This window comes from Nannobrachium achirus (assembly GCF_963921795.1).
Source record: "Nannobrachium achirus genome assembly, chromosome: 4".
NCBI lineage: Eukaryota > Metazoa > Chordata > Actinopteri > Myctophiformes > Myctophidae > Nannobrachium > Nannobrachium achirus.
Window position 1 is genome coordinate 54,063,518 of NC_137813.1, and position 19,044 is coordinate 54,082,561.

Consider the following 19,044-nt stretch of genomic DNA (forward strand, 5'->3'; position numbering starts at 1 on the left):
TCATCTTCTCCAGAAGGTTTTTTGTAACTTCCACAGCTTTATCAGGATACATTTGTGACATCACATCTACTGTTTGCATCCTGTTAGCATTTTCCAGCCTCGATTTTGGAATAGATTCGTTGGAGTTATTTTCCAGGAACCATTGGAATTGCTTGAAGTCATCATCACGAAGATCCTCAAGGATCCTTAACAGAGATGCACGATCTGAAAAGAGATGTCAGAAATAAAAGTCAAGTATGATATCAAAACATTTATATATCACAGTAGGCTAAGTCATCAAATCTGTCAGATATCAGGTGGTCAGATAGCAGGTTATTATTTAATCTTGTAATATATGTAGCCTACCTATTAAATATTGTATATCAATAGCATTATCTGTGAATTGAAGACTGTCACAAGACCCCTCGGAGAAACACTCATGTGTATGGTTTTAGGGGTGTGTTGTTCACTTGAGATTATATCTATTCATATTATATGGTTATATTATAGTACCACTGCAATTTACAATTTACAATTTAGGTATTTAGCAAACGCTCTTAATCCAAATCGATTTACAGTAAGCAAGGATAACACAAGGTAATACATCAAATGCATTGAAATGGTAAGGTAAATCACAGGTAAACCAAGAACCTATCATCAGTCAGTAGAATACATTTGGCCTTTGCATAAGCCGCAGGGGTCGTAGGACAAGTGCTACAGGCTGAAGTGGATTGGCAGAGAGTCTGCAGTTCTAATTGTTCCATATAATGTATGGGCATGAAAGGGACACAGAGACGGATACAACCATGGTAACAGCCACATGCTGAAACAATGCTCAAATAATGTCTGTCTGACATGATGAAACAAGAGACCACATTTGGAGATGAATGACATCACTGACAGACATCACTACAGGAGTCCAGGAGCCTGCTGTCACCCAGGCGGATGTGTGCACGCGCCCATGTGTGCCCAAAACTTTGTATGCGCACTCCCTAGAGGCATTTCTTTTTTTAATCCAAAAATCATGCAAATCAGTAAAACAGTATCTCTCTAGTCATGTGATCAAGACGGATCTGTCCGATAATTCATATTCCATCCTAATTGGCTAACATTGGCTTCCATTTTTTGTACTCACATTCCCACTATAGGTCAAGGAACAAATGCCACCCTTTCACATTGGCCTGTTATAACACCACCAGCAGGTTGACTTTAGCAAAACACATTTTGGGAACAAAATGCCTCAAATCATGCATGCAGGGTCCGATTGCAATGAAAGGCTGAAGAAGACATGGCACCCCTTTCACTGCTTCTACTTATTATTATTTCACACCTCTGTCCACATGCTGTAAGTCAGGAACTATTTGGAACATGCATTTGTAAGACTTGGGTTGCCTTTGTGTCCATGAAAAATATGACAAATATTCTCTGCCAATGCCAAACAGCTTGTTCTGCTGTTGATGTTTTGAGGGCTTACATGAGGTACCTGGAGTACCTGGGAGGCTCCAAGTTTCCACATACTGTATATAGGATCCCACTCTTAACAGAGGTCTGTTAGAGTGTAAGGAGACACACTGGAGACACACTGAGTCTCCCCATGGGGCCTCCAATGGGGCTCCAAATTGTACCCCCAGATACCATGGGTACATCTCATTCACATAATCACATTCATGACTGAAATATGAGTGGACTCACCTGTATTACGTAGTGTCATATTGCCACTATACTGAACCCCTTCTGTGACAAATTCAACTGGAGTCACTCAGGTTTGTTGATTTGCAGGCCCTTAGAGCACAAAAGGACATAGTATAATGAGACAATATATAATCACACATAACAGGAAAAAATCACACATAGTGAGAAGTGAGCGGTGCTATTTATGAGTTCATTTCATTAAGCGTCCCGCAAAGCTTAGCCAAAGTGACGCTGGGCATACAACAAACTTTGAGCGCTTTGTGACAAGATGTAGGCCAGATGAAGACCATGCTTCAGAGCCCGGACAACAAACTTTGAGGACTTTGTGTGCCAAGATGTAGGCCATACAGTATATAAGCCACGGTTCAGAACCCGAGACCCTTAAAGTGCAGGCACCATGCAATTTACCGTGTAAAACTGTTGACACAAGTCTCTAAAGTATTTTTAACATATATTTGAGTCATATTAGTTTGAAAATACATAGTTACATTTGAGGTTTATAAATTAATAAGATCCAACATTTTGGGAAATAACTTCGTAAATAAAGTTGTCACGTGAAAATAACGAGAGCGAGCGAATCTCTCTTGCCCTCTTGTCTCGGTGAAATGCAAGCTGGACACGCCCGTTTCCTGATCACTGATTCCTGATCATGTGTGATGATCACCATCACACATTAGACAGACAAGAGCAGCGGTGGAAGAAGTACTCATATTTTGTACTCAAGTAAAAGTATCAACAAGTATAAGTATCGATACTGCAATATAGAAATACTCTGTTACAAGTAAATGTCCGTCACGCATTGTGAGCTTGTAGATCGGCTAATTTCAAATGGCCGAAATGTACATGTATATATGTAGTGATTAATGTATGTTTTGTAATAATAATTAAAGCTATACTGTATAAGTTGCTAAACTAGTGGTCAGTCGCGGTATTGCTTTTTTCATCCGTTTTTCGCCCGGAGTCGCCGCGGACCACCGGCGCGGACCACCGGAGCAGCACTGCAAACCACCGCGACCGATACGATTCCGAATGAGGGGTAGAACGTAATTTTCTGAGCAGGATTTGGGGATTAAGTGGTTAAGAATCCTTCACCATCGTAAACACTGTAGTGAGGGAGGCTACTTCCTGAAGAGACGCAGCACACGCTGTGATTGGCCGGTAGTGTATCATGTGTGTATGATCCGCGATGTGATTGGCCAACGTATACACAACGTATACAGATGATGCAGATGACGTAATTTTGCTGCGAAATCCGGTCCCCGGCCAGGATCATAGAAAACATATAAAGAGAAGGCTTTAGAAGCTGAAAATAACGGAGTGGGTGTTCTAAAACTTTAGCGATTTAACAGTTTGGACATTTTAAGATTTGTTTTAGAAAAAAAACTTTAAAATCTAAGTATTTTTTTAATAACTTCATTTTTTTTAAATAACTGCAGGGGAGTAAAAGTAGTAGCCTACAATTTTTTCTTCTCAGATGAAGTGGAGTAGAAATAAAAGTACTGAAAATGTGAAACACTCCAGTAAAGTAGAAATACCTCAAAATTGTAGACCCCTACTTAAAGGGGTCAGAAACCCCGCCTCTTTATTTGTTTTATGGGATTTCAGAACATGAAAAGAAATCTGAAATGTAGGCGTGGTTATCTGCTGTTGTGGGGGGAGGGGCGGAGTAATGCGTGCATATCATTGTGTTAGAACTATCAGAGAGAGACAGAGCGAAGCTGTCGCAGTTGCTGTTTCCATTTCGGAAACAAATTTTAAAACCAGCCATTGGAGGTGTAAATAGTATAAAGATTCGGCAACTCCATGTTCTATAACCAGTTAAAATGGGCAAGTATTTTACAAACAAGCTGTCTTTTGCGTTTAGGTCGCCCATAGTGATGGAGATGTTGGGCCTTGGGCGGGCCTTGCCCTTGATAATGGCCAGCAGTCTGAGGTAGAACTCCTCCTTGTCATCCTCATCGCTCTCATTGGTCGGAGCATAGCACTGAATGTCCATATTTATCCTCCTTTTTTCTGTTCGGAAACAGGCTGTGAGGATCCTTGTGCATCCCATCCAATAAGAGCCCTCTGTGCAAGCTTGGTCAACATCAGGGCCTGGCATCCCTGGCTGTGGGGCGTCCCTGGCTGTGGGGCGCATTGTCTTCCTCGTGGCCCGAGAACAATGCATGCATGCGTGTGTTTGAATTGATTTATTGATTGAATACTGTTTTAGCAGTTCACATAGCAAAAGCACAAGCCAGTGGGTTGCAGTTCTGATAGGTTTAATAGGATTTAAACCCAAGAAAGCACTATGGCTTGTTTACATTGGGGTCATCTGACAGACAAATATATTTGCAATAATGCAATAATATGCTAAACAGAAATCTGTCTGTCTGGATGTGAGAAGTATTTTAGTGATACCATAATGTAGCAATGAAAATGATATTCTTCTGTATTCTGTATTTTTTCGTGCAAAACAAATGCTTGCATTGGATTCAGAATCCCGAAAATTCCCTAGTTTGACCCCTCACATGCTACTTAAAGCATATTTATTTTTTTGTATTATTTTACTGTATAGTGTTGCATAAAGAGAGCACAAAAACAAGACCAATCATCGTCGCCTTCATAATGAACTATGATACAAAGAAAAAGGTAGGCCTACTGCAACCGGCGTGGCGAAAGAAAGAAGTGCTGTATAATGGACCTAAAATAAACTGTGATCATGACCTGACCGCTAAGCAGGCAGAAGAGAGCCTTGTATAAACCCATCAAATTATTAAAGAACAATATACGCTCCTATCATCGCACCAGCTGAAGTTGAAAGTGCAGAACCAGGATGGATCAGTGTCAATCTACACTACAGCAACCCAGAAGAGGCAGCAGAGGCGCTGCAGACAAGTGGAGATACAACTGCGATTGATGGCACCGCTGCAGCATTAGAAGAAGAACAGGCTGATTCTGCCGGGTCTACGCCATGGGTCTACGTCGGAGGACAACACACCGGCGCCCCCGACAGAAGAGAACGTATAAACAACTACGCCCGCTGCAGTTGTGCGGAAAGAAAACAGACACGTGACGTGAGTGACATTTCCCAGAAATGACATTGCTTTCAATCAACATTCAATATTGTTCAATTTCAATTATTTTTGAATGATGAGTGGTCATAAGGCTCATAAGCGCTGTATTACTTTCACTGCTGCTTGCCATCTCTCTTTCCTTTCTCTCTTCTCCTCGTCTTCTCTCTCTCTGTCTCTTCCTTTTCCCCTGGCGCATAGGCGCGCGTTAGGGGAGCCTGGCACGTGTGTGTGTGTGTGTGTGTGTGTGTGTGTGTGTGTGTGTGTGTGTGTGTGTGTGTGTGTGTGTGTGTGTGCGCGTGCGTGCGTGTGCGTGTGCAAGAATGTGTGTGTGTGTGTGTGTGTGTGTGTGTGTGTGTGTGTGTGTGTCTGTGTCTGTGTCTGTGTCTGTGTCTGTGTCTGTGTGTGTGTGTGTGTGTGTGTGTGTGTGTGTGTGTGTGTACACGTGCGTGCATGCATGATGTGTGTATGATGTATGTGTGAGTATGTAGTCCAGGGCAGGCCAAATATGTAAACGTAAAGTTATGGATTGGTCCATGCACAAGTAGGTAGGCCTATGTGTATACCTGCAGATGACCAAGTAGACATGTCTGAACGAGTATATTAGCACAGTGGTTCTCAAACTTTTTACGCCAAGTACCTCCTCAGAAAATTATGTGTCTCTACAAGTACCACCATATAATATTATGTTAAAATACAGGTGCGTAGACCCACCCCATATATATGCACAGTCAACACAGGAGGCCAATTTATTCCTTGAATTCATGGATATTTTTTTTGTTTTTGTTGCATTTCTAAGCCAATAATTTGATGACCGGGTCATCAAACTGATTTACCTATTTGTGAACTTCCCATGCAAACTGATGATATTTCTAATGATTAATCCGTTCTCAAATCCTCTATTAGCAGCTAGGTGTGCCCTCATGCTCATTTCAGCACGGCTGGAGAGCCGATTTAAATCAATTGCTTGGTCAGAAGAACTACAGTACCTGTAGTATTATATAAATAATTCACTCCACTCATGTATTTTTTCTTTTTTTCTGAGTACCACCAGAGGGGGGCCCATGTACCACCAGTGGTACACGTACCACAGTTTGAGAACCACTGTATTAGCACATGAAACACTATGGTGAACATAAAGAAGTGCGCACAGCCGCACACATGCAGGCTTCCATCTGGGTAATTCCCATGTTGATGTGCAGGTGGGCACACTTAGAGATGTATTTATGTATCAAGTGGAAATATACAGACGGGTAGAAAACTAAATATGATTAAGCATATCACCTAAATTAAGATCCTTGTCCCTCGATTTCAACAAGCTGAGCGGGGTTTCCTTTTACTATTATTCCTTTTATTTTTTTTTGTTAAAGCAACTAGTGCATATTCATATTGGTTATTACCTTTATATGTAATAATATAATATAATATATATGTAATTTATATGTAATATATTGTGCCCTGAATTAAGAAAAAAAATCTGATCCAAGTTAAATAAAGGAAGTGGACAATGGGTGTTTTATTTTATTTTAGTTATATGATAGAAATGCATTTTGAGATGGAGAGGGCATTGATTAAGAGATAGGCCTAGACATGACAGTTTTCTTTTCCTTTTTTCTTTTATTTTTTATGTTAGCTGACCACATGCGTCTAGGTACGCTTGAAAGTAAGAGCAGTCATGGAGTGGTTTTGACATGTTTTGTTGTATAAGATTGTTGCTATATGGGTTGAGAAAAAAAGGGGAAAAACACACACACACACACACACACACACACACACACACACACACACACACACACACACACACACACACACACACACACACACACACACACACACACACACACACAAAGAAATACTCCAGAATAAAGTATGTTCAGTGTAAAAAAACATCACAAGGATGCAGCTGGGTATCATCAGTGATGTAGCCTGGGGTCGATGGGTGTTTCGGTTCTCGCAACATCATACACCCTCGCCCAGGTGACCCAGCCGGGGTTGATCAAGTCCCGACTTACGTCCCAGTAGCTATCCACGATCAGTCCTATTAGGGAAAGACAGGGTCACTCAATGTGCAGCACCGGAACTACTCTGCCGGGATTGGGGGTACCATTCTGGCGCATGGAAGAACTAGGCTCTATGGGTTGACTCCTGGCCGGGCTCCTCCTACGTCTCACCAGGTCCTCCCCTGCTCTCACCAGGTTCAGAACCTGTGCGTTGCACCAGACCCCAATCCAAACATTCCATTCAGCTGCTGCAGTTGAATGGCCCTCCTAAAGGCCTCACCGTGGATTTGTTCAGACCTGGCCATGAAATATTATATAACTAATTACTCTACCATTGTTAGTAATATTAGCTCTTTCGTTAAACGCAGACTATACAGACTAGTATATGGTGTTTTTCGTTCTTAATGTAGTATTATGATTATTATTAGTATGATTATTACTCTTAGTAGCCTATTATTATTTATCTATTATTGACTCATTATTATTTATTATTATAATGTTTTGTTTATGTCGACAGATAACAAATTAAGACTGGGATTTGATTGCAATGTCGGAAAATATATTATTATTAGTCCAGAGGAAAAAGGGTTCCTGGGAATTTAGGGCGAAATAGGGGGGGCCGACACGATGTAGAATTAACTAAAGAAATGAAAAAGTGTTCAATCACAGAAAACATACTCAACCATGCAATGACGAATGCATGGAACAGAAGGGAGTAGAAAACCAGGAGTTCACTTTTATGGTTTTTACTTTGTCACACACAGTTTGCTGTTGTTTTTTACCCCCTCTATGTTGACAATTTGAATATAATTTCCTTAAATGTCAACAGCCTTAATAATTAACAATTGAAGAGAGAAAAGGGAGACCCTTTTACAAGAAACACATTTAACACAAGTAGAACACAAAAAGCTAAGTAAAGTAACAAATGCACAAGTGTTCTCATCCTCCTTCAATTCTAAAAGAAGGTGTTGCCACAATAATAAAACCCCATATCCCTTTTGAAAAAATAAAATATGTTCAGGACAAAGAAGGAAGATTTGTCATGGTGGTAGGGTAAAATTGAAACAACTGAAATATCATTGGTTAATGTGTACTACCCACCTAATGAAGGTTCTGACTTCATGACCCAATTGATAGAGACAATAATAACGCAAGGGAGAGGTATATTATAATTGGTGGCAACTTTAATCTAACTCTAAACAAAGCAGACTCAACAGCAGGAATACATAGTACAGGGAAAACAGCTACAATTTTAAGAAAAATAAAATGCTTACTACAGTATTTTGAACTAAATGATACAGGAGAGGTAAATAAGATAATGGTATGGGAAGGAGCTAAAGCGGTATTAAAGGAGTAGTTCACCCCCAAAATGACTTTTTTTCTATTGATTACTCATGCCATGGAGACTAGAGTTCAATAATATTTTTTGGTTTTTGTCACATTCCTAAGACAAAAATTTGATTTGAGTAAATTTTCCCCCATTGATTCCGGATTGATTCCGGATGGTGACCCGAAACGGGTCACCATCCGGAATCAATGGGGGAAAATGTATTGTTATCACATTTTTGTCTTAGGAATGTGACAAAAACCAAAAAATATTATTGAACTCTACTCTCCATGGCATGAGTAATCAATAGAAAAAAAGTCATTTTGGGGGTGAACTACTCCTTTAAGGGGAGAAATAATAGCATATGCAACAGCAAAGAAAAGAAGACAGGAACAGCTCAAAAAGGAACTTGAAACACAAGAAAAGCTTCTTGAAGACAAGCATAAACTTCACAGCTCCGATAACATGATTAAATTAAAGCAGAAACGCGCAGAGTTAAACAAACTATTGACAGAAGAAATAGAGAGAACCCTTATACAAAACAAAGACACTATGATGGGGGACCGAATTCTATTAAAATCGTTGCATATAAATTGAAGAAACAAACCAAAAGATCACAAATCACTAAATTAAGAGACAAGAATAATAACGGAGAAAGAGGAGATAGCAGAGACATTTGCAACATTTTAAAACGTATACAAAGACAAATCAGGAAAAGGAGACCCAACAATAGAAACCTACTTAGGAATACTCAAACTCAAACAAGTAACCCCCCAGCAAAATATATCTTTAAAAAAACCAATAACAACAGAGGAAATAGCTAGACAAATACAAAAAAACTTAAAAAAGGTAATACACCAGGGGACGATTGCTATACAAATGATTTTTTTCAAGAGTTTCGAGGTGTATTGATACCAATCCGACACAATGTATATAATGTTGCTTTAGAGTCGAACATCTGGGCACCAACTTGGAACTCATCCGTAATAACAGTTATTCCAAAAGAAGGTAAAGATCCAACTGACTGCTCATCTTACAGGCCATAGCGTTATTAAATACTGATCAAAAAATAATATCCTCAATAATAGCTGAGAGGTTAAAAGAAACAATGGAAAATATAATAAACAGATCAGTGTGGATTTGTCCCTAATAGGTACTTAGCGGACAATATAAGACGCACACTAAATATAAATGAATCAAATTAACCAGTGCGGGGAAATGGATTTCCCAACTTTGTGGCTAAACTTTCAGACCATCCAGCCAAACTATTCACGAGAGGGGTGGTATAAAAACCACCAATCTGTCTCTCGACATATTGTATAGGTAATTCTTTTGGAAGCGGCGGCTGTGGAGGGGTGGAGACGGAGGATTTAAATGCCACCTTTGGGACCTCATCACTATATTTAAATAGAATGCACTTGGGAGCAAGGTTCCTTGTTCTCATCATTACGTTTTAATCGTTTAAATCAGAGATCTTCAACAGGGGGTCCGCAAAATTGTTGCTTTAGCCTATTTCATTTGTCTTTAAATATTTTAAAAACATTTTTCACATTTATGTTAAAATAAATCATGAATCATAAATCATCCATTTTAAATAGCTTATATACTGTAGCCTACATGATTACTGTGCAATTGACAGATTGTTGATAGTACTGACATTGGTTCTCAGTTAATGAGTATATATATATATATATATATATATATATATATATATACATATACATATACATATACATATATATATATATATATATATATACATATACATATACATATATATATATATATATATATATATATATATATATATATATATATATGTTGTAGCCACGACCCCCCACCCAGGTGGTAGGGGATCCCCGCTCAATCTCCCTCAATCTCCCCATCGGTTTGGGGGTCCCTGACCTGAGAACATTGAAGACCCTGTTTTAAATAATGGCATTTTAGTGAGTTAGTGAGAAAAAAAAATAGTGAGAGTGAGAGACCATGCACAGTGTGTTTTCACTTATTTCGCCACATACACCCTTCAAACTATCAAACTATAAACCAAAAAACAGTACTGTACCATAATAGAATAATCCACTTATTTTCAACACAGGCACTACAATACAAACAGAATAATACAATTATTCTTAATACAGGCACTTCTATGTATTGTCCCACAATACAAACTTAAATTGTTGCAACATTGCTGCTATATCCCTTGAGGTGATGTGGAGAGAAAATGTGAAATTATGAAAACCCAGAGTGACAGGTCATCAGCAGCAGGAAAACAGACCATATATTGTCAGAGAACAGACTGAAGCAACAAATAGGTGTTGGAGTTCAATATATTCTTCTTTATTACCCTCAGACAAGATATTATATAGTGCAGCCCTGTGGCAGTCGCGTGGGTTAAAGTTAAAAGGTCACATATTATGAAACATCAAAAAGGGTACATTGGTTAAACTAAAGGTAAGTTGAATAGGAGATGGAGCGACATGCAACCACAGTGCAGGAAACATATCTGGGCATATCTTAAAGTTATACCATGTAACTTTTTTTATAAAACAAATCTTAAAATTGTCCTAACTGTTAAATCGCTAAAGTTTTAGAACACCCACTCCGTTATTTTCAGCTTCTGAAGCCTTCTCTTTATATGTTTTCTTTGTAGCAGTGACAGGGGCGGGATTTCCCGGCAAAATGATGTAATCTGCATCATCTGTATACGTTGTGTATACGTTGGCCAATCACATCGCAGATCATACACACATGATACACTACCGGCCAATAACCGACTCTTCAGGAAGTAGCTTCCCTCAGCAACCAGTGTTTACGATGGTGAAGGATTCTTAACCTCTTATTCCCCAAATCCTGCTCAGAAAATTACGTTCTACCACTCCATGGATTCGTAGCGGTTGCGGTGGTTTGCGGCGCCGCTCCGGTGGTCCGCGGTGGTGGTCCGCGGTGACTCCGGGCGAAAAACGGGCGAAAAACGGACGAAAAAAGCAATACCGCGACTGACCACTAGTTTAGCAACTTACACAGTATAGCTTTAAGTAAAGGATGGCAGGAAGTTGGAAGTTTGCATTCTGCACGTAGCTATACTTGTGCAGCCACCTCACTCAACAACAGTCTTTCTGAGAAACATAAGAACTAGAATTGACATATTGTCAATAATTGATATGTGTTGAATCCAGATATTATTATTGTTATTATTTTATTATTATGACATTTGTTATTGTTTTTATGTTATTATAACAATTATTGTCTCCACCAGCCGAAGGCATGGGGGAGAGTGAGTATGTTTTCCCCTTCGTCCGTCCGTGTGTCCGTCCGTCCGTCCGTGCGTCCGTGCGTCCTCGCAGTTTGTGTGCACCTAATCTCAGTCGCCGTTGGCCCGGTCGCTGCCAAAGTGAGCACACACATTCCCTGGATGCCAATCTAGAACCTCTGCCCTAAATTTTTCAAATGGGCTTTTTCTAGCGCCACCTAGTGGCCGATGTTTGCAAAACACATTTCTGTGGACTACTCTTACAGATTTTGTCCAAAAATCCTACAAATCGGTAGGCAGTATCTCGACAGTCATGTGATTGACACGGAATTGTCCTGCATATTCCATCCTGATTGGCTTCCAAAGTTTGTAGGATTGAGCCGTTTTGAACAAAATGCCTCAAATCCCAAACGCAAAATGCAATTATCATGAAATCGCGCAGACACGTTCCCACTAGGTCGAGGAAGAAATGCCACTTCAAATTTTTGAAATCAGCCTCATGGTGGCGCTATAACAGGCAGATTTGTGGTTTTACCTATAACTCCACCGATCAGTTTCAAACTTTGTAAGCACACTTCCTAGAGGCTAAGGATAAACCTTTGCCCTGCATTTTTCACATCAGCCTTTTATAGCGCCACCTTTGGGCCGACTTATGTAAAACACATTTTTGGATATTACTCCTTGAGATTTTATCCAAAGATCACGCAAATCGGTATACAGTATCTCTATAGTCATGTGATCAAGTCCGATCCGTCTGATATATTTCATATTCCATCCTGATTGGCTAATATTGGCTTCCAAAGCTTGCAGGATTGCTCCGTTTTTGAACAAAATGCCTCAAATCATCAACGCAGCTTGCGATTACCGTGAAATTTGCCACACATATTCCTACTAGGTCAAGGAACAAATGCTACCTTTTTCACATTGGCCTGTTATAGCGCCACCAGCAGTTAGACTTTAGCAAAACACATTTTTGGAACACAATGCTTCAAATCATGCATGCAGCGTCCGATTGCCATGAAAGATCTAAGGTGAAGAACATTATACAGTAGCACCACCAGGACGCACAGCCTGGTGGAGACCTGTGCTCGGAAGAGCACTGCTTCTAGTTAGAAAACTGTACTTATTAGTTACAGATATACAATTATATAAAACATACATTAATCCACTTTAGCCCCATGTATACCATATATTGTGTAATTAGAGTCATTAACAGGTTGCATAAAGACAAAACAACTTTAAAATGTATTTTTCAAACATGTTCTACTCTTACTTTTAGTACTTTAAGTACATATTGATACCAATGCTTGTTCATTTCAATTCATTCAATTCATCAATATACCGGTATCATCAAAGACATTCAAATATCATCACACGTTTTGGCCTCCTGAAAGGTTAATTTTCAGGACTGACTCATCAGCAAGCACTGCATGAAAGATAAAAGAAAGATAACTTACGGACAAACCAAAAAGAGAACTGAGAAACTTTTTAAATTAAGGAACTGATATTCCTACTGTTTTGCCATTTATAAAATATCAAGTCAGTCAAGTGCTATCATCATAATGTTTTTATAATTGTTTGATGTGCACTACTCCTTTTTCATAATTTTAAATATTTAACTATTGACTTATTCTCTTTGCATTATTTGAATTAGCGGTCTCTAATAAGATGAAAAGTCAGTGGCTAAATAGAACTCATTCCCACAATGAGACTGTTGGGGCTCAGAGCAGAGATTCCCATGGTGCCCTTCTTGAATTAGCCCTCACTTGGGTTTCTGGTAAAAGTATTGACCAGTTATGTTGTATGTCTGTGACAAAAATAGAAATATTGATCAAAATGTCCATCACAAGCTGGCAACATGATGACCCCTGGGCCTGGTTACCGCACTTTCTTTTAACACTATAATTGCTGTAATAAATAAGATAACTTACCCATTCTGCCATGTTCTCTGTGTGAGCTGTCAGCCAAAATGAGCAAGGTGCTCTTGAATCCTGTGATCTTGAGCTTGAGAGGGCTGTGCCACCTTATACACCACAAGACAAGACTAGTCTAACAGGAAATCATCCTGCAATCTATATACTGGTATCATGGGTATTCAACTAAATTGTCCAGGGGGCCACATTGACAGAAACCCAAGGCCGCACAAAGCAGAATACTTTTCATGTTAATGTGCTTAAGTTCTGTTCAACAAGTTGACAACTGCAAACAGCTTTCTTGTTTAGAAGTGCTAACTATACATCACACTAGTGCTGGCCAACCTGGCTTTGATGCTATCTTAGAGTAGACTCAACCTTATTGACAGTGCACACAACAAATTGCCTTCTTTGATGCTTTAAATATGCTCAGCGAGGATCAGGTGGGTCACAGACACACACACTCCACTCTGCTGCAGGGCTCTGACTGGAGTCACTTCACTTGAATATGATGGAATATGATTAAGGATTACTGTGATTATGAAAAGCCCACATTTCATAACACACACCATACCTATAACTTTCATTAGCCCCCACAAAATAACTATTTTGGATTATTTTTTTTCTCCAAAATCGTTGTTGTCGGGTGGAAATCTTGTATGTCCTAAAACATTTGTTTTGTATTTATCATTTTTAATATGATTTAAACTAGTGAAAACAGCTGATCTACAAGTACACAACGCCCCGCCTTTGTGCGATGGCCTTGTATGATGAAGCAGTGCTTTATTTTGGGAAGAAATTTACAAATTTGAAACTTGGAGATACGAGCCGAGGTTTCTGCCTGTGATGATATGCATTTCCATGTACATTTCCTTACGTCAGCAGTGGGCTCTGAATTACGCTCAACACAGCAACTACACAGCAACATAGAATAACTTCTTTCTTGGCTATGTGCATGCAAAGTCGTTAATTAGATCCATAATCTCATGAAATAAACCTGTAATGAGAGAGAGTGGGGCACTTCTCTGCATCCTCGTCGACCTGAAACATCCTGTAATACCTGATAATTAACTCACAGATTATGAGCTCTCTCATCATTATTCCAAGGTATTTGTCTTTGATCGATTGATTGAATATTTTATTGGACAAAAATGTAGTAGAGCACAAGTGCAGTCAAAACACTTAATCTAAAAGGAAAACACCAAAACTAAAAAGAGAACTGAGAAAAATAAAAAAACGAAGGAACTGAAACCCCCACCCCCCTTTTTTTCCATACTCTGTTTGAGACTTGTGATGATATTTGAATGTTTTTGATGAACATAAGCAAAAAGTGGTTCATCTTACCCCGTTCTCCCCTACATTGTACCAATTGTATAGCACATAATAAGCTCTTAATATAACATGTTTGACAAAAAAGAAATTATGAGTGTACTCACCATATTCTGGAGTAACTGAGGCCATACTGCCTCTCTACTGAACCGCTTCCCAGACAAGTTTAGCTGGAGTCACTCAGGTTTGTTGATTTGCAGACCCTTAAAGCACAAGAGGGCATAGTTTAATGAGAGATTATACAACAGGTAGTTCCGACGAAGCAATCTGATTGGTTGAAATAGCTCTCTACCCATGCAAATAATGAGCACTACAAGTCTAATCAAACAAAGATATCAGCTGTGTTGGTCGCGAAATAGCTAAAGCGCTCCCTCTCCCAACACTATGATAGTAGCTAGGCTAGCACTAGCCTAGCAGTTTTCATTTGAAGTTGAAGTTGCCTTTTTTTTTTTTTTTTTTTTTTTTTAAGGGCAACTGTTGGTATAATGGCAACTTGAGGTTGTTGGTTATGTGATTATTGGAACCTTTACGCTGCCTACGGGCACTCGCCCTTCAGGTTTGTGCCTGCGATAACCAACACCCTCTTGTGTAATATTACTTAAATAATCACACATAACAGAAACGAGCCATGTCCTGTGACTCACTGGCCAGTTTTATAAAGGTGCAAAACATGATGACCAGGAAACACTAGGAGAATACTACAAAATAAAGGTACATCATAATAAAACACAGTTCATGACATCACCCTGCCTGAATGAGCCTTAAACGGCCAGTTCACCTCTGGGACAACCAGATCTTATTTTATTATTGTTTGGGACAAGATCAACACAATCCTGAGTATTTTTTGTGTTCAATCTGTGTTTTGAGATATTTTAGTATTTCAGCATGAATGATGATGCATTTTGCATCATATGATGCACTGGCCCTTTAAGGCTGCGTACCAGTCTCTCATCCACCTTCATCCATGACAGCCTAGCATGCATCTACTCCTGACAGTGAAGTGCTACTGTATAGTCTTACTGCGCTGTTCTGAACAGAACAGCGCAGCAATCTATGATACCAGTATATAGATTGCAGGATGATTTCCTGTTAGACTAGTCTTGTCTTGTGGTGTATAAGGTGGCACAGCCCTCTCAAGCTCAAGATCACAGGATTCAAGAGCACCTTGCTCATTTTGGCTGACAGCTCACACAGAGAACATGGCAGAATGGGTAAGTTATCTTATTTATTACAGCAATTATAGTGTTAAAAGAAAGTGCGGTAACCAGGCCCAGGGGTCATCATGTTGCCAGCTTGTGATGGACATTTTGATCAATATTTCTATTTTTGTCACAGACATACAACATAACTGGTCAATACTTTTACCAGAAACCCAAGTGAGGGCTAATTCAAGAAGGGCACCATGGGAATCTCTGCTCTGAGCCCCAACAGTCTCATTGTGGGAATGAGTTCTATTTAGCCACTGACTTTTCATCTTATTAGAGACCGCTAATTCAAATAATGCAAAGAGAATAAGTCAATAGTTAAATATTTAAAATTATGAAAAAGGAGTAGTGCACATCAAACAATTATAAAAACATTATGATGATAGCACTTGACTGACTTGATATTTTATAAATGGCAAAACAGTAGGAATATCAGTTCCTTAATTTAAAAAGTTTCTCAGTTCTCTTTTTGGTTTGTCCGTAAGTTATCTTTCTTTTATCTTTCATGCAGTGCTTGCTGATGAGTCAGTCCTGAAAATTAACCTTTCAGGAGGCCAAAACGTGTGATGATATTTGAATGTCTTTGATGATACCGGTATATTGATGAATTGAATGAATTGAAATGAACAAGCATTGGTATCAATATGTACTTAAAGTACTAAAAGTAAGAGTAGAACATGTTTGAAAAATACATTTTAAAGTTGTTTTGTCTTTATGCAACCTGTTAATGACTCTAATTACACAATATATGGTATACATGGGGCTAAAGTGGATTAATGTATGTTTTATATAATTGTATATCTGTAACTAATAAGTACAGTTTTCTAACTAGAAGCAGTGCTCTTCCGAGCACAGGTCTCCACCAGGCTGTGCGTCCTGGTGGTGCTACTGTATAATGTTCTTCACCTTAGATCTTTCATGGCAATCGGACGCTGCATGCATGATTTGAAGCATTGTGTTCCAAAAATGTGTTTTGCTAAAGTCTAACTGCTGGTGGCGCTATAACAGGCCAATGTGAAAAAGGTAGCATTTGTTCCTTGACCTAGTAGGAATATGTGTGGCAAATTTCACGGTAATCGCAAGCTGCGTTGATGATTTGAGGCATTTTGTTCAAAAACTGAGCAATCCTGCAAGCTTTGGAAGCCAATATTAGCCAATCAGGATGGAATATGAAATATCAGACGGATCGGACTTGATCACATGACTATAGAGATACTGTATACCGATTTGCGTGATCTTTGGATAAAATCTCAAGGAGTAATATCCAAAAATGTGTTTTACATAAGTCGGCCCAAAGGTGGCGCTATAAAAGGCTGATGTGAAAAATGCAGGGCAAAGGTTTATCCTTAGCCTCTAGGAAGTGTGCTTACAAAGTTTGAAACTGATCGGTGGAGTTATAGGTAAAACCACAAATCTGCCTGTTATAGCGCCACCATGAGGCTGATTTCAAAAATGTGAAGTGGCATTTCTTCCTCGACCTAGTGGGAACGTGTACGCTTTTCCTCCGCTACCCCTGATCCCACAGGTGTTACATCGGGTGAGACTGGGTTGCTACAGGGTTCTGTTGATTGCACCCCGGTGGCCAGGGAGACATTGGTTCCCAGATCTTCTTCGGCTGGTCCAGGGGTCCCCATGGCCTCTACCAGCCAGGAAAGACCTCTTGTCCCAGGCAGAGGGTCAGATTTGGCACCCCAAGCCGCTGACTCTGCAGCTCTGGGCCTGGCCTCTCCTGAGCTCCTCTCTCAGGGTCTAGATGAGGCTGTTCTTGACACTATGCGTAATGCCAGGGCTCCATCCACCCGTGCCAATTACGACCACAAGTGGAAGTGTTTCTCTTCCTGGTGTTTGGCCAATCAGGTGAGTCCCATCACCTGCAGTATTTCCCATGTCCTGCGTTTCCTCCAGTCCCTCTTGGATGCTGGCAGGGCAGGAAGCACCATCAGGGTGTATTCCACTGCGATTTCCTTCCGTCATGAGGAAGTGGAGGGGCTACCAATTGGTAGGCATGACTGTCACAGAATTTTTGAAAGGTGTCCGCAGGTTACGTCCCGGACGAGAGTTGAGGGCTGCCCCTTGGGATCTCCCTCTGGTGCTGCAGTCCTTGACTAGAGCCCCTTATGAGCCTATGGATCAGTCAGATCTGAGATCCCTGTCTCGTAAGACTGTGTTTCTCTTGGCTCTCTCCTCTGCTAAGCGTGTTGGTGAGCTGCAGGCTCTAGTCAGTCCAGACTGTATGAGGTGGAAGGCTGAGGACACAGGGGTTTCGCTGCGGCCTAACCCGGCGTTTTTGCCCAAGGTAATAACTCCACAGACAGTGAACCAGGTGCTGGAGTTAGCAGCATTTCACCCTGATGGTACGGAGGGCCTTTCCACTTTGTGTCCAGTTCGAGCGTTGCGTGCTTATGTGGACCGCACACAGGCCTTACGGGGCACTGGCACACAGCTGTTTGTCTTTTATGGTGGGAAGAATTTGGGTCTTCCTTTGTCCAAGCAACGGCTGTCACATTGGCTTGTGGACACGATCTCTGCGGCCTATGCTAGTCTAGGCCAGCCGGTACCTGAGAAGGTGGTGGCTCACCATACAAGGGGGATGGCCACTTCCTGGGCGGCTCTTAAAGGAGTTTCTATGGCAGAGATTTGTGCAACAGCCTCTATCTATTACAGGCTCAACGTGGCATCCCAGATGTCGTTGGGTTCCACAGTGTTGCTTGCAGCTGCCCAGCGGGTTGATAATGGGGTGGGTTCCCCTGTTCCTCGCGACCCGGTTGATATAAGTCATCCATTGTAATGACCGTAGTGACGGTCAGAGTGAGGTCGAAATAGATCGTAAGTTATGTCTATAACTATGGATCTATGAGACCGAAGGATGACTATCACTATCTCCTGTCGCTCGGAACGGTCTGAGGCATTCGAGGCTGGAGGCGGAGACGCTCTCACCCCTCATCATTGTTAAAGGTGAGACCGCCTCCCCGGGTCATGTGGGCATGACTTTGTTGGTATTTTGGTCTTGTTAATAGGTAGAAGATGAGGGCATCATTCATTGTAATGACCGTAGTGACGGTCATCCTTCGGTCTCATAGATCCATAGTTATAGACATAACTTACAATCTCTAAAGTCATGTCATCAACATGGATCTGTCCCATTTCCCATATTCCCTGCTGATTGGCTACCAAAGTTTGTGTATGCGACCTGACAGTCGCTTATCTTAAACAGTATTTAAAGATTGATGTTGGTTTCATTAGTTTGCATTATAAGACTTGTTTGATAAACAAATACATTCCTGATACACTGC

The 19,044-nt window shown here is 40.4% G+C and overlaps 1 long non-coding RNA gene across 1 annotated transcript; it reads right to left on the reverse strand.

Moving 5' to 3' along the window:
• Positions 1–71: 71 nt before the first annotated feature.
• On the reverse strand, positions 72–14,753 carry LOC308283681. The gene is made up of 3 exons (XR_013961951.1): positions 14,654–14,753; positions 1,672–1,761; positions 72–204 (listed from the first exon to the last, which is right to left on the reverse strand). It is a non-coding gene; the product is annotated as an uncharacterized lncRNA (long non-coding RNA).
• Between the last annotated feature and the right edge of the window lie 4,291 nt (positions 14,754–19,044).